Source organism: Cotesia glomerata, linkage group LG3, assembly GCF_020080835.1.
Source record: "Cotesia glomerata isolate CgM1 linkage group LG3, MPM_Cglom_v2.3, whole genome shotgun sequence".
NCBI classification, from domain to species: Eukaryota; Metazoa; Arthropoda; class Insecta; order Hymenoptera; family Braconidae; genus Cotesia; species Cotesia glomerata.
The window spans coordinates 13132290-13149694 of NC_058160.1; the positions used below are offsets into that span (position 1 = coordinate 13132290).

Sequence of the window (17405 nt, forward strand, 5' to 3'; positions counted from 1 at the left end):
CCATTTCAATTTCATCTCTCGGGTGATAAATTACAATCTACCGATATATTAAAACATAAAATAGTTACCACTGATGAGGTACCAATTAATACGAAACAGTATCGGAATCCCCAATCATTAAAACAGGAAGTCCAGAAACAAGTAGATGAGCTCCTTAAAGCCAACATCATTCAAAGCTCTGACTCTTCATACAACTCGCCTGTGTGGATCGTTTCGAAAAAACCAGGCCCTTCAAACGGGAAGAGGTCGATTGCCTACAAACCAATGACTTAGATTACCGGTGGCTTAGATTCCAATTACCTAGATTTCCATAACCTAGAATCCGATTACCTAAATTATCAATGACGTAGAATTCCTATGGGGTAGATTACCGATTACCTAGAATCCCGATTACTTAGAATCCGATTGCCTAGAAATCCGATTGCCTATAATTCTGATAACTTACAATCCCTATCGCATAGATTTCTTATACCGTGACAAAAAAAAGTTAAATTGAATAGATGGCGCCATATGTAACAAAACTTTCATCTCATTTTAAAATTTAAGATTGTTTTTATTAAGCGACAGTATAATCAGATATGTTCAACTTATATTTATTATGGAGTAGTGTAATGTGTGTAATGTTGTGACAGTTTATAAACATCAGGTGAGGTTATAAATTAAATTAAAATAAATAAATAATTAACTCAAGGAAAATAATTTACTGTTGATATAATTAATTTATTGTTGTGAATAATTAATGGGTGAGTACTGTTTTTAAATACATAAATGATAAATTATTAATTTACAGCATTGGCAGAAGCCGGATTGTTACCTGTTGACGATTTACTCAATTTATGTGAAATCAACAGCGACTTAGAGGGATATCCAACTTCCATTTGACTGAAAATGTACAAACAGAGTCAACTAATGAGATTGCTACGTCAAATGATGAAAATAATCAGCTTATCTCATAGTGTCAAGTGAATTATCAAGGTAATCATAACATTATTATATTATTTTAGAAAATCGTCATCAGTCTTTTGAGTTAGTTTAATGAAAACACATGGTTATAACCCTTGTGTTGCGGCTTCTAAAGTTTAAAATTATTCACAAAACTACCGCTGGATTAAATTTTCACAACTTTTTCTCGATCAAATAATATTACTTTGAATATAATTTTTTTAATTTTATTCAAAAGTGCCAAATGATAAAAAAAAGATTCTAAAATTATTTCTTAATATATTAAATTATTATAAATTATTATTAATATAGTAAAATATAAAAAGAAAAATAATTAATCTAATATATTCTAAATAGACTATCTGCGACCAATGACTCGCCGAGGGCCACCCAGGTATATTCTACGAGCAGTTCTTCGCGAATCGGGTCATCGCCAAGCCCCAGCGACCCAAGTGGCAGCCCACTAGCCGTGCTATGACTAGACTCAACTGTATCGCAGTGCTGGAGTCGTAGAATTCCGGCGCTAAGAATTCAGGTGCACCAATTAGACCAACTAACAGAAAACTACGTAAGCATTACGTACGTAAAAAACGGAGACAAAAAGCAAAGGGGAGCAATGAAGGGTGCCAGTGACAAGTCTAGGTCTACCAACAAAACCAGTGGTGTCCTGCTGGCATGGACCGAGTCTGCCACGAGTCCTGTCCACTCCGGTGATAACCTCCCTGATGATCGTCAGCCCCGAGATATCGATATCCAACCTTGGTCAATTGTCGAGCGACTGTACCGCAGACTCGTTGAAGGCCAAGAGTCAGCTGACCCTCCGGCAAAGGGACTCTCCTCCGAGTAAGCTGACAGAGACGAGCACTTGAAATTAGAAGAAGCGCATTTATCAGTACCACTTGTAGCAAACAGTCGCTTCTCTGTCTAGCGACCGGCCGCACTCATGTCCGACTGTTAAGGGGAGTTTCTACGGCGGAAAAGTCAACCCCTAGTAACAAAAAGAACGACAACAAGAACGAACAATGATGCAAGGTAATCTCCAGACCCGGTCGTAGTAGTCTCGACTCCCGGCAAGCTGATGTAACGAACACCTGTCGGCTCTTGACTCCTGTTCGCAACCAAGATAATTTTAACGAAGTGACTGACGAAGACTTCGAGCTGCTCTCCGCTGAAAATACTCTGACCGAGGACGAAAAAGACGATCCAGATTCCGGTAGGCTAAAGATCGAGTTAACTGATGAAGAAAAGGAAAAGGAAGCCTCCGGATAGTATCGATGAAGAAGCTGTTGTCTCTTCTATTGACATGACCATGCTCGGAGACTTTGAATGTGTCATGTGGGCTGAAGAATGCAGCACTGCTGGCAGTTCATTAGAATCTTAAGGTACTAAATTATTTTTTAAAACTCGTACCTCAGGAAGAATTTAAGATTATTTGAGCTACAATTTTATGTATTAGCGACTTTTTTCATTTTTTGTAGTGTAGTTTTTAGTTTTGTTGATTTGTTATTGCTAATATTTATTTTTTTTTTTTTTCAATATCTCATTTTTTCACACTTACACATATTGAAGTTCTTGTAAATTTGTGTATATCAAACAAAATTATTTAAAGTAATATTTAATCTATTAGTAATTATTTAATTGTTATAAATTGTAAATGATAAATTATAAATTTACAGTATGGGTAGAAGCTGGATTGTTTCCTGTTGAAGATTTATTCAATTTACGTAAAATCAACAGCGACTCAGATGGACATACAACTCCAAGATTGAATTTCGTTGATGAGGGTATTATATCCCTGGGTTGAGGTCTTTCAGTTGCTGCTGATAAGTATGGCTTATATTGAAAAAAATTATGACAAAGCCAATTACCGGTAAGCATTTTGCCTACGCTATAAAATACACAATGCTTGCGCTATAAAAATAAACTTTTTTTATTGAATAATTTTATTAATAAATCATAGAATAATTAATTTTAGTGTATACTATTTAATTGGTGATGGAGAATCAGCAAAAGGTACAATTTGGGAAGCCCTACATTTTGTCTCTTTCTAAAAACTTGATAATCTTACTGCCATTTTTGACATCAATCGTCTCGGTCAAAGTGAACCTGCTTCTTTACAACATAACAAGGAAGTATACCGAAAGCGCTTCAAGGCAATTAGATTTAATGCTTTAGTTATCGATGGCCATGATAATAAAGAATTGGACAAGGTATGCATAAATTTTCTTGGTTGCATTCATTAGTTATTAAACATTAGACAAACCGATTGATGAAGCAATCAGTGATTTCGAATGAAGAAAATTTTTATTTAAAAATTACAATTTTTTAAATTGATATTTTTTTTAAAGCTTGCCAATAAATATACTAATATTTATTTATTTATTTATTTAGAAAAAAAAATCCAACAGCCATTCGGCCAATGACAGGGTCACTTAGTTCATGTACATAGTTATCATTTTATTATGAAATTAAAAAAAAATAGCTGCTAATTCAAGAATTAGTTTAGCGCTTTTAATAATATTATTATTGTTAAACAATTAAATTAATGACTGTAAATTAGATTAAAAAAAAAAATACTCAAAGTCTAATAATTGTAATAATAACTATAATAAATTTAGTGCGTACGTATTAAAAATTTCATCAATTAATTTCATTAATAAATTATATAACAAAAAATTTCACTTGCAGAAAATTAAAAAAATTATACGTGAAATTAAAAAAAAATTTTTTTAGATATTTAATAAAAAAATTATTTACGGTCGGCTAATTTTCGAAAATTTATTTAGCATATATAATAATTTTACGAATTTTATAACAAATTAATTGTGTAAAAAAATAAATTTGAAAAAAAAAAAATTGACAGTTGAAATTTTTTTAAATAAAAAATGAAATTTAAAACAAAAATTTTTTTTGGTAAAAAAGTTCAAAATACTGATATCTTCATAATAAAAATAATAATAATAATAATAATAATAATAATAATTTACATATTTAAAGAATCAGTGTGAAGTGAGTGTTACATTATTTATCTTGCAATTGTTTAATTATCTATTTTCATTTGTTTTCAAGCATCACCATTTTACAAGCCTCACACACCGTTTATCTGCCACAGCGTCTATCCGTCTATCTGGCGAAAAATTGCGTACAAGATGAACAATTGTAAGTTGTCAATTTTATTGATATTGTTTAATTATTGAATATTGTTTTCATAAATTTATAATTATTTTTGCTAAAAATTACAGGGACAGCACAAGAAGACGCAGCCTTGTTGAATCTCCGGCTGATAAGACATGGAACGGCATACATTTTCAACCAATTACGGAATGATGAATTGGACGTTTGGATGTAAGTTTTTTATATTATAATTATTATTATTTTAATTATATTTACAATTACAATTCTCATTATCGATGTTTTACTTATTTTTGCAAGTATCATAATTATTATTATTTATTAATATTATTATTATTCAGAATTTTAGAAAATCAACCCTCTTATAAAACAAAATTATCATATTTATTAAAATAATTGAAATAATAATAAACATTTTTTTTTTTAATTACAGTGTTATCTCCCACGAAGCAATTTTTGGTGGATAAGGTGCTCAAGCTCTATAGGAGCGTTTTGAAGAATTGCTCGATGAATGCTTGGTAAGTTTTATTGTTTTTTGTTTTTTTGTAGATTTTTTGAGAAATCTATAAACGAGCTGTGGGCGCTCGAAAATTTTTCTTATTTTTATCACCATATTTTTCATATTTTTTTTATTTTAACCACCATAAATTTAAGCTATTATTCGTCTAGTTTAGATGATTTTTTGAATAATTTCGTTATTTTGATAATTTGAAAAAATTTTTCAATTAACGTACTTCGGTGCTTTCTCCTAAAATAATTTTTAAGTTGTAAAAGTTAGCTCAAATCAATTCAATTTATTTTAAAGTTCATATGATTATCTTAAATTTAACCTATTATTCTCGACTTTTGACACTTTTTCCAATTTATTTCGTAGTTGGGATAGCTAAAAAGAAATCAAGAATAATTTTATTTTTAGCTTTTATCACCAAATGACTTTCATCTGTTACAAATCCTATTTTTTAGGTAGATGTTTTGAATATCAACTAATAAGCGTGGTTATTAGTTGGATGTGCGACCACGCTCAATGCTGCTTACCTGGGTGATCGCCCAAATCAAACGTGTGCCGCTCGGCTAACTCTGCCACTTACATAAAAGTAAAATTCCAAATATAAACCTGCAGGGAAAAAACAAAATGAAAACAATATACGTAATGTAATCCTGAATTTTCAACATCTTAACTTCAATAAATTTAAACTAAAACTTACTATAAACATAATAATTAATAGGATGAAGTATCAGAAACACTTGAAGTAGACGTATGAACTCGGTCAAGTCGTCAATATATTTGGAGTTCATTAAGAAATTAATCTATATTATTTAAAATGGGAACCTATCAAAATAGACACATGGAGTAAACGTATCAGTTTCATTAGTGCATTAACGGTTGGTTAACAAAATCACCGGTAGTATTTAAAAAAAGTGCCATTCGACAGCCGAAATGGAAGTAGATTTCATTATAAATAAAAATGAGTGCAACAGCAAATTTCATATTTAGCATAGCGGAATAGGACTTATTTTTAAGACTACACATATGATATGGTACTCAAATTGAAGCTTATTTAAAGAGCTTTAAGATTCAACTAACAGAGATTCAATAAGTTTTACCATTCCAAAGTTATTCGAGTTAGAAAGTGAGAAATATAAGTTTTTATAATTTTGAAACTTTTCGAATATTGGCATATCTAAATAATTTTAAGACGACACATATGATATATATAGTATCTTCAAACTTGACTTCGGTAAATAAATAAATGTATATATATATATATATATATATATATATATATATATATATATATATATATATATATATATATATATATATATATATGTGAGGGTCGATTAAGAAAACCACCAGTAGTATTTAAAATAAAAACCTATGGCGACTAAGACCTGGAGTGAAGGTATCAATTAGGTAAGGTCATTGGTAGATTTAGGGTTGATTAAGAAATCCACCTGTAGTATTTAAAATAAAAACCTATGGAGACAAAGACCTGGAGTGGAGGTATCAATTTGGTAAGGTCACTGGTAGATTTAGGGTTGATTGAGAAATCCACCTGTAGTATTTAAAATAAAAACCTATGGAGGCAAAGACCTGGAATGGAGGTATCAATTCGGTAAGGTCATTGGTACATTTAGGGTTGATTAAGAAATCCACCTGTAGTATTAAAAATCAAAACCTATGGAGACAAAGACCTGGAGTGGAGGTATCAATTTAGTAAGGTCATTGGTAGATTTAGGGTTGATTAAAAAATCCACCTGTAGTATTTAAAATAAAAACCTATGGAGGCAAAGACCTGGAATGGAGGTATCAATTCGGTAAGGTCATTGGTACATTTAGGGTTGATTAAGAAATCCACCTGTAGTATTAAAAATAAAAACCTATGGAGACAAAGACCTGGAGTGGAGGTATCAATTCAGTAAGGTCGTTGGTACATTTGGGGTTGATTAAGAAAGCCACTAGTAGTATTTAAAATAAAAACCTATGAAGGTAAGCACCTGGAGTTAACGTATTAGCTCGGTAAGGTCGTTGGTACATTTAGGGTTGATTAAGAAATCCACCTGTAGTATTTAAAATAAAAACCTATGGAGGCAAAGACCTGGAATGGAGGTATCAATTCGGTAAGGTCATTGGTAGATTTATGTTGATTAAAAAATCCACCTGTAGTATTTAAAATAAAAACCTATGGAGGCAAAGACCAGGAATGGAGGTATCAATTCGGTAAGGTCATTGGTACATTTAGGGTTGATTAAGAAATCTACCTGTAGTATTAAAAATAAAAACCTATGGAGACAAAGACCTGGAGTGGAGGTATCAATTTGGTAAGATCATTGGTAGATTTAGGGTTGATTAAAAAATCCACCTGTAGTATTTAAAATAAAAACCTATGGAGGCAAAGACCTGGAATGGAGATATCAATTCGGTAAGGTCGTTGGTACATTTAGGGTTGATTAAGAAATCCACCTGTAGTATTTATAATAAAAACCTATGGAGGCAAAGATCTGGAGTGGAGGTATCAATTCAGTAAGGTCGTTGGTACATTTGGGGTTGATTAAGAAAGCCACTAGTAGTATTTAAAATAAAAACCTATGAAGGTAAGCACCTCGAGTTAACGTATTAACTCGGTAAGGTCGTTGGTACATTTAGGGTTGATTAAGAAATCCACCGGTAGTATTTAAAACAAAAACCCATGGAGGCAAGGACCTGGTGTAGAGGTATCAATTCGAAAAGGTCGTCGGTGCATTTAGGGTTGATTAAAAAATCCACTGGTAGTAATTACAATAAAAACCTATGGAGGGAAAGACCTGGAATAAACATTCGAAGTTCGTCCAAAGTACCAGTGTACTGTGGATACCTCTAAAAGTTTCAAGCACCAGTATTAAAAGTCAAAAGCTATGAAGAAAATCACTCAGATATATTTATTTCAATATTTTCATTTTTCCGCAAATCAGCGCCATCTGTAAAAAAAATTTCTCCGATAACGAAAATTAAATTTTTATAGTTATTTTTTTAATTACCAGAGGCCGCTAGTTTGATTTTCGCTGACTGGGACAGTAAAAAATGGGACATTGATCAACTGGGACATTGCTCAGCTGGGACAATGACATATTCCCGAAAAATTGCGTACAAGATGAACAATTGTAAGTTGTCAATTTTATTGATATTGTTTAATTATTGAATATTGTTTTCATAAATTTATAATTATTTTTGCTAAAAATTACAGGGACAGCACAAGAAGACGCAGCCTTGTTGAATCTCCGGCTGATAAGACATGGAACGGCATACATTTTCAACCAATTACGGAATGATGAATTGGACGTTTGGATGTAAGTTTTTTATATTATAATTATTATTATTTTAATTATATTTACAATTACAATTCTCATTATCGATGTTTTACTTATTTTTGCAAGTATCATAATTATTATTATTTATTAATATTATTATTATTCAGAATTTTAGAAAATCAACCCTCTTATAAAACAAATTTTGAATATCTGATATTCAAAACATCTACCTAAAAAATAGGATTTGTAACAGATGAAAGTCATTTGGTGATAAAAGCTAAAAATAAAATTATTCTTGATTTCTTTTTAGCTATCCCAACTACGAAATAAATTGGAAAAAGTGTCAAAAGTCGAGAATAATAGGTTAAATTTAAGATAATCATATGAACTTTAAAATAAATTGAATTGATTTGAGCTAACTTTTACAACTTAAAAATTATTTTAGGAGAAAGCACCGAAGTACGTTAATTGAAAAATTTTTTCAAATTATCAAAATAACGAAATTATTCAAAAAATCATCTAAACTAGACGAATAATAGCTTAAATTTATGGTGGTTAAAATAAAAAAAATATGAAAAATATGGTGATAAAAATAAGAAAAATTTTCGAGCGCCCACAGCTCGTTTATAGATTTCTCAAAAAATCTACAAAAAAACAAAAAACAATAAAACTTACCAAGCATTCATCGAGCAATTCTTCAAAACGCTCCTATAGAGCTTGAGCACCTTATCCACCAAAAATTGCTTCGTGGGAGATAACACTGTAATTAAAAAAAAAAATGTTTATTATTATTTCAATTATTTTAATAAATATGATAATTTTGTTTTATAAGAGGGTTGATTTTCTAAAATTCTGAATAATAATAATATTAATAAATAATAATAATTATGATACTTGCAAAAATAAGTAAAACATCGATAATGAGAATTGTAATTGTAAATATAATTAAAATAATAATAATTATAATATAAAAAACTTACATCCAAACGTCCAATTCATCATTCCGTAATTGGTTGAAAATGTATGCCGTTCCATGTCTTATCAGCCGGAGATTCAACAAGGCTGCGTCTTCTTGTGCTGTCCCTGTAATTTTTAGCAAAAATAATTATAAATTTATGAAAACAATATTCAATAATTAAACAATATCAATAAAATTGACAACTTACAATTGTTCATCTTGTACGCAATTTTTCGCCAGATAGACGGATAGACGCTGTGGCAGATAAACGGTGTGTGAGGCTTGTAAAATGGTGATGCTTGAAAACAAATGAAAATAGATAATTAAACAATTGCAAGATAAATAATGTAACACTCACTTCACACTGATTCTTTAAATATGTAAATTATTATTATTATTATTATTATTATTATTATTTTTATTATGAAGATATCAGTATTTTGAACTTTTTTACCAAAAAAAATTTTTGTTTTAAATTTCATTTTTTATTTAAAAAAATTTCAACTGTCAATTTTTTTTTTTTCAAATTTATTTTTTTACACAATTAATTTGTTATAAAATTCGTAAAATTATTATATATGCTAAATAAATTTTCGAAAATTAGCCGACCGTAAATAATTTTTTTTTTATTAAATATCTAAAAAAATTTTTTTTTAATTTCACGTATAATTTTTTTAATTTTCTGCAAGTGAAATTTTTTGTTATATAATTTATTAATGAAATTAATTGATGAAATTTTTAATACGTACGCACTAAATTTATTATAGTTATTATTACAATTATTAGACTTTGAGTATTTTTTTTTTTAATCTAATTTACAGTCATTAATTTAATTGTTTAACAATAATAATATTATTAAAAGCGCTAAACTAATTCTTGAATTAGCAGCTATTTTTTTTTAATTTCATAATAAAATGATAACTATGTACATGAACTAAGTGACCCTGTCATTGGCCGAATGGCTGTTGGATTTTTTTTTCTAAATAAATAAATAAATAAATATTAGTATATTTATTGGCAAGCTTTAAAAAAAATATCAATTTAAAAAATTGTAATTTTTAAATAAAAATTTTCTTCATTCGAAATCACTGATTGCTTCATCAATCGGTTTGTCTAATGTTTAATAACTAATGAATGCAACCAAGAAAATTTATGCATACCTTGTCCAATTCTTTATTATCATGGCCATCGATAACTAAAGCATTAAATCTAATTGCCTTGAAGCGCTTTCGGTATACTTCCTTGTTATGTTGTAAAGAAGCAGGTTCACTTTGACCGAGACGATTGATGTCAAAAATGGCAGTAAGATTATCAAGTTTTTAGAAAGAGACAAAATGTAGGGCTTCCCAAATTGTACCTTTTGCTGATTCTCCATCACCAATTAAATAGTATACACTAAAATTAATTATTCTATGATTTATTAATAAAATTATTCAATAAAAAAAGTTTATTTTTATAGCGCAAGCATTGTGTATTTTATAGCGTAGGCAAAATGCTTACCGGTAATTGGCTTTGTCATAATTTTTTTCAATATAAGCCATACTTATCAGCAGCAACTGAAAGACCTCAACCCAGGGATATAATACCCTCATCAACGAAATTCAATCTTGGAGTTGTATGTCCATCTGAGTCGCTGTTGATTTTACGTAAATTGAATAAATCTTCAACAGGAAACAATCCAGCTTCTACCCATACTGTAAATTTATAATTTATCATTTACAATTTATAACAATTAAATAATTACTAATAGATTAAATATTACTTTAAATAATTTTGTTTGATATACACAAATTTACAAGAACTTCAATATGTGTAAGTGTGAAAAAAGAGGATATTGAAAAAAAAAAAAAATAAATATTAGCAATAACAAATCAACAAAACTAAAAACTACACTACAAAAAATGAAAAAAGTCGCTAATACATAAAATTGTAGCTCAAATAATCTTAAATTCTTCCTGAGGTACGAGTTTTAAAAAATAATTTAGTACCTTAAGATTCTAATGAACTGCCAGCAGTGCTGCATTCTTCAGCCCACATGACACATTCAAAGTCTCCGAGCATGGTCATGTCAATAGAAGAGACAACAGCTTCTTCATCGATACTATCCGGAGGCTTCCTTTTCCTTTTCTTCATCAGTTAACTCGATCTTTAGCCTACCGGAATCTGGATCGTCTTTTTCGTCCTCGGTCAGAGTATTTTCAGCGGAGAGCAGCTCGAAGTCTTCGTCAGTCACTTCGTTAAAATTATCTTGGTTGCGAACAGGAGTCAAGAGCCGACAGGTGTTCGTTACATCAGCTTGCCGGGAGTCGAGACTACTACGACCGGGTCTGGAGATTACCTTGCATCATTGTTCGTTCTTGTTGTCGTTCTTTTTGTTACTAGGGGTTGACTTTTCCGCCGTAGAAACTCCCCTTAACAGTCGGACATGAGTGCGGCCGGTCGCTAGACAGAGAAGCGACTGTTTGCTACAAGTGGTACTGATAAATGCGCTTCTTCTAATTTCAAGTGCTCGTCTCTGTCAGCTTACTCGGAGGAGAGTCCCTTTGCCGGAGGGTCAGCTGACTCTTGGCCTTCAACGAGTCTGCGGTACAGTCGCTCGACAATTGACCAAGGTTGGATATCGATATCTCGGGGCTGACGATCATCAGGGAGGTTATCACCGGAGTGGACAGGACTCGTGGCAGACTCGGTCCATGCCAGCAGGACACCACTGGTTTTGTTGGTAGACCTAGACTTGTCACTGGCACCCTTCATTGCTCCCCTTTGCTTTTGTCTCCGTTTTTTACGTACGTAATGCTTACGTAGTTTTCTGTTAGTTGGTCTAATTGGTGCACCTGAATTCTTAGCGCCGGAATTCTACGACTCCAGCACTGCGATACAGTTGAGTCTAGTCATAGCACGGCTAGTGGGCTGCCACTTGGGTCGCTGGGGCTTGGCGATGACCCGATTCGCGAAGAACTGCTCGTAGAATATACCTGGGTGGCCCTCGGCGAGTCATTGGTCGCAGATAGTCTATTTAGAATATATTAGATTAATTATTTTTCTTTTTATATTTTACTATATTAATAATAATTTATAATAATTTAATATATTAAGAAATAATTTTAGAATCTTTTTTTTATCATTTGGCACTTTTGAATAAAATTAAAAAAATTATATTCAAAGTAATATTATTTGATCGAGAAAAAGTTGTGAAAATTTAATCCAGCGGTAGTTTTGTGAATAATTTTAAACTTTAGAAGCCGCAACACAAGGGTTATAACCATGTGTTTTCATTAAACTAACTCAAAAGACTGATGACGATTTTCTAAAATAATATAATAATGTTATGATTACCTTGATAATTCACTTGACACTATGAGATAAGCTGATTATTTTCATCATTTGACGTAGCAATCTCATTAGTTGACTCTGTTTGTACATTTTCAGTCAAATGGAAGTTGGATATCCCTCTAATAGTCTACTGTCCCTACTACGAAGTGTTTGGCAACAAAATTATAAACCGGGCAAACTTAATTGATTTTTATGTAAAAAAATGTGAGGAATTCAATGATGCTATTTGCCAAACTGCATGAGTAACAGCAAATTAGTTATTAGCAAAAAAGTGTGCAAATCGATGCTAGGTCATACTTTAATCGCTATTTATATTATAGTTAATAAAGATGATTGCCTAAAATATTTTTTTTTGGCAAGCTCCATTATTGGTTCATACGAACCAACCATTTTTTTTATAAAAATCAATTAATTATTAGTCCAAAATAATTAATAAACTTTTACAAGCGAATGCTAACAGCTGAGTGAGTTACCGACGCAGTGCGCGCAGCTCCGAGCGACTGGCGGCGATGCGCGCGCAACTGTTTCGTTCAAATTACCCTTCTAGGTGATGTCTCTGATAAAAATAATTTAACGTGATAATAATTATTTAAGTATAAAAATAACTACGAAAAAACCATTTATACTAACTTATACTATAATTAGCTATTTGCAATATTATAATTAGTTTTTAACGTCGTCATTAAAAACAAATTAAAATATATTGTAGCCTTTTGTCAAATTAAAATCAGAAATTTACTTAGAATTTTTGAATATATATTATACATTGATGTGAAAATAAAATCACTTAGTCTTACAGCTCAGGTATAGAGCCCAACGTTTCGGTTAACAATAGATTAGATTGTCAGGCAAGGGTCCTAAGCTGACCTTCGAAAATTTCAACATCTGCTTTACTTCTCCTTCTTATACTACCTTCTTATACTATCATGTGTTTAACATTTGTCTATACTACTGATGTTTTAGAAAATATACTACCCGACCTGATGAGACTACGCCATTCTGACTCAGATATTCTGTACGTATAGACGTTTTACATACGATCTTGTATTTTAAAACTTTTCCTTCATTCACAGTGCGATAAAATAACATTTAAGTTATTCAGTTAATTTTCAATTTAACATTTAAATATATATATATATATATTTATATATTTATATATTTTTATAAGTACAAACTAGTAATAAAATATTAATACAGTGTAGTGAGTGAATCACGAGGTAGTAATTATTCGTTATACACGTGTTTTCATAAATTTTAAACTCAGTATTGAAAAATGGCCAATCAAAACTCAAATGATATTTGCCTTATTTGTCATTCTGAAATTGTGAATGATAGAACTAGGGTTCTTTCAAAAGGTGCAGTGAAATTGATTGAAGCAAGTAAAACATTTGATGATGATCTGTGGCTGCAGTGGAAAGATTTAGAAGTTGTACATTTACACGATAAATGCAGAAAAGCATATTTAAGTAGAGCAAGTTCAAAATCTGCATTACAGAAAGCTGAGACTTCGAGAAAAAGAGCAGCAGAGGTGATAAGAGTTGCTGATGATGATTCTCCAAGCAAATCAGATGCATTTGACTATTCTCGCTATTGTTTTATTTGCAATGAAGTGTGTAGTGAAGATCGGGAACGATTCAGGCCGAAAAATAAAAGAAGAAAAGTGTGTGTATACTCAGGAAAAACGGACTTGCTTCAAAAAATACGAGTTGCTGCTGCCGTTAAAGATGATCATCTCGGGGTCGCTGTGACGAGTCGTTTACCAGAAGATATTGATTTGTTTGAAAGAAACGCAGTTTATCATAAGCCATGTGTTTCTAAATTTTTATTAAGAAAGCCGACTGTTCAGGAACATCAAGGACGCCCTGCTGATCTAGAAACGCAGGACACTTTTAAAAAAGTTTGCTCTTTTATTGAAAATTCGTCCGATTGCCAATTTTACCTTGATAAATTATATGATCAAATGGGAATGCAGCGGCCAACCAAAAATCATTTTATCAGACTCTTGAAAGATCATTTTGGAGATCGAATGTATTTTTCACGTACTGGCTCAAGTAAGTGTGTGTTAACTTTCACCGGGAAGGTAGATAAACTTCTGGTTCGACATTTGAAATTGATGCAGAATTCCAATGCAGAAGATCGGCGTCTGCAAGTAGTTAAAGCTGCTGCAATAATATTGCGAGAAGATATTCGGAAGCAGATATACAGAAACGACGTTTATCCACCACCCAATAACTTCTTGGAAGATGCTGAAGATAATATCCCTTCTTCTTTGTTAACATTTTTTAATTATCTGACTATGGATCCTAATAAAAGCAAATTTCGAAAAAGTGATGCACCCAGCCATGATACATCGGCCATGAGCCTTGACGAATCTGCTGATGGTTTGACCGATGACAGCGATGGTGAGGAAATTACAGATCCAAATTTTGCTGAACGGATAGACAATGATGAATCATCTCAATGTGATGACAAATTGAAAAGAAAAGTCACGAGCATTTGTCATTCTATAATATCATTGGTGCGACCACGTTCATTTATTTCACCTGTATTATTAGGTCTGTCAATCAGTTTACATCAAAATTTTGGTTCTGAAATGCTTATAGATCTAATATCGTCAATGGGTTTTGGTGCTACTTATAAAGAAGTTCGATTGTTTGAGGCTTCATGTCTTTCAAGAAAGGAATGTACTTCAATGAAAACGATTACATATTCTCCAATTTGAATTATGTCCGTTTCCTTTGACATTATTCGAAGATTTTGAAACAATGCGTGTTCCGAAAATTTCATTTTTTAAATTTTTTGACAGTTATAAATCAAATTTCAATAAAAATGATTGCTTCTTCGTTATAGACGGAGAGTATTTATTAAAGAAAGTAACTTGGACTGGAGCAACAAACTACAGAGGAATTTTCAACAAGTATGTCGAATTTGTCAAAAATAATTTCAAAAATAATGTCAAAATTTACTTTGAGGGTGAAGGCTTCCTTGATCAAGATCCAATAGCTGCAATGAAATATAAACAATCATTATTATCTTCATGTTGCACTATTGAATTTACAGAAGCTAATGTTGCTACTCATGCAAAAGATAAATTACTATCAAATTCCGCAAATAAATCACGTTTCATCAATCTATTGAAAAAAGTGTTGATCGAAGAAAATATACAGGTTGAAGTTATTGAGCCTAAATACTTTGCAAAAACTGTTGTTGATTCCATTGTTTCTGTCACGTCTACCGGTGTGAAGTGTCTCGCCAGTGAAAACATCGATCTCCTTGTGCTTTTAAGCTCTGTTGTGACAGAGAAACATTTCTATTTTTTAAAACCAAATGTCGGTGCAGCCCATGAACAAATTTATTCAATTGATTTAATTCGCGAGAAATTTGTCGATTACTGTAAATATTTACCAATTCTACACGCTTTCACAGGATGTCAAACTACGTCTGCTATTTATAATTATGGTAAAATATCCATAATAAATAGCTTCATGAAATCAATGGACGTTATGAAAATTTGGCTTGATTTATTTAATAACCCAGCAAACGAAATTGACGGTATCGCCACCGCTGGAAATTTTCTTTTTTATAAGATTTATAAATTAACGGACGCTACATCATTATGTCAAAGTAGACATAAAGTTTATCATCGGGTATGTGCTAGTAAAAAAAATAAAATTACTCCTGCTTTATTGCCACCAACAGATAACGCAGCTAAATTCCATTCTTTACGAGTATTTTACCAAGTACAATTATGGACCGGAAATCGAGAAATCAATCCAACATATTGGGGGTGGAAAAAAAATGACATCCTTCATTACTTACAACCTATTACCACTACCCATCCAGTAGCACCTGATACTTTACTAAAAGAGATTTCTTGTGCCTGCAAAACTGCATGTGACAGTAGCCAATGTACATGCAGAAAATCCGGAATGCCGTGTACAGATTCATGCAAATATTGCAGTGGGGACGCTTGTACAAATTGTGAGAAAAATCAACCCCATAACGACGTTGATTCAGATGACGAAGAAGCTATTGAAAAAGAAAAATCCCTTGAAACCAGTGTAGCGGCTGAAGAAGACGATGAAGAACCTTTTTAATATTGTATCCCATTTTTTTTAAAACCGTAAAATGAATATGTATTTTTTGAACAAATAAAAATCAATACTGTATATATGTGTTTACCTAATTTATCTGACATCCTAAAACACTTATAATACTTTACTTAATTTCAGAATTTTTTAAATATTTATCGAGCTTTGTAATTATATAAAAGATTTTAGTAACTGTTCGTGGCTTAAAAAGAAAATGATGTCTAAGTTTCCTGGTATAAGTGAGTATAAATGATTTTTTTGCAGTAATATTTACTGATAATTAATTAAAATTTTTATACTTAAATATTGAATGAGTATAATGTCAATATTAAAAGTAAAAAATAGTAACAACTATCAGTTGAATGTAATATTAAATAATTATTATCACGTTAAATTATTTTTATCAGAGACATCACCTAGAAGGGTAATTTGAACGAAACAGTTGCGCGCGCATCGCCGCCAGTCGCTCGGAGCTGCGCGCACTGCGTCGGTAACTCACTCAGCTGTTAGCATTCGCTTGTAAAAGTTTATTAATTATTTTGGACTAATAATTAATTGATTTTTATAAAAAAAATGGTTGGTTCGTATGAACCAATAATGGAGCTTGCCAAAAAAAAATATTTTAGGCAATCATCTTTATTAACTATAATATAAATAGCGATTAAAGTATGACCTAGCATCGATTTGCACACTTTTTTGCTAATAACTAATTTGCTGTTACTCATGCAGTTTGGCAAATAGCATCATTGAATTCCTCACATTTTTTTACATAAAAATCAATTAAGTTTGCCCGGTTTATAATTTTGTTGCCAAACACTTCGTAGTAGGGACAGTAGACTATAAGTCGCTGTTGATTTCACATAAATTGAGTAAATCGTCAACAGGTAACAATCCGGCTTCTGCCAATGCTGTAAATTAATAATTTATCATTTATGTATTTAAAAACAGTACTCACCCATTAATTATTCACAACAATAAATTAATTATATCAACAGTAAATTATTTTCCTTGAGTTAATTATTTATTTATTTTAATTTAATTTATAACCTCACCTGATGTTTATAAACTGTCACAACATTACACACATTACACTACTCCATAATAAATATAAGTTGAACATATCTGATTATACTGTCGCTTAATAAAAACAATCTTAAATT

The 17405-nt window shown here is 31.2% G+C and overlaps 2 long non-coding RNA genes across 7 annotated transcripts; one reads left to right on the plus strand and one right to left on the minus strand.

Moving 5' to 3' along the window:
• Positions 1–557: 557 nt before the first annotated feature.
• Positions 558–5707, plus strand: LOC123262210. 4 transcript variants are annotated; one of them, XR_006508884.1, is made up of 10 exons: positions 558–646; positions 791–975; positions 1300–2324; positions 2619–2812; positions 2918–3152; positions 4012–4101; positions 4185–4287; positions 4508–4592; positions 5038–5226; positions 5301–5707. It is a non-coding gene; the product is annotated as an uncharacterized LOC123262210 (long non-coding RNA). The 4 variants fall into 4 exon arrangements; XR_006508886.1 differs by having other exon boundaries at positions 791–816; positions 901–975; positions 5038–5707; XR_006508885.1 differs by having other exon boundaries at positions 2903–3152; positions 5038–5707.
• A 2637-nt stretch (positions 5708–8344) lies between these two features.
• LOC123262211 lies at positions 8345–17405 on the minus strand. Of its 3 annotated transcripts, XR_006508888.1 has the most exons (9): positions 17298–17405; positions 17128–17153; positions 12158–12232; positions 10810–11833; positions 10322–10515; positions 9982–10216; positions 9030–9119; positions 8844–8946; positions 8347–8623 (listed from the first exon to the last, which is right to left on the minus strand). It is a non-coding gene; the product is annotated as an uncharacterized LOC123262211 (long non-coding RNA). The 3 variants fall into 3 exon arrangements; XR_006508889.1 differs by lacking the exons at positions 17128–17153; positions 17298–17405 and having other exon boundaries at positions 8345–8623; positions 9982–10231; positions 12158–12613; XR_006508887.1 differs by lacking the exons at positions 17128–17153; positions 17298–17405 and having other exon boundaries at positions 8351–8623; positions 12158–12610.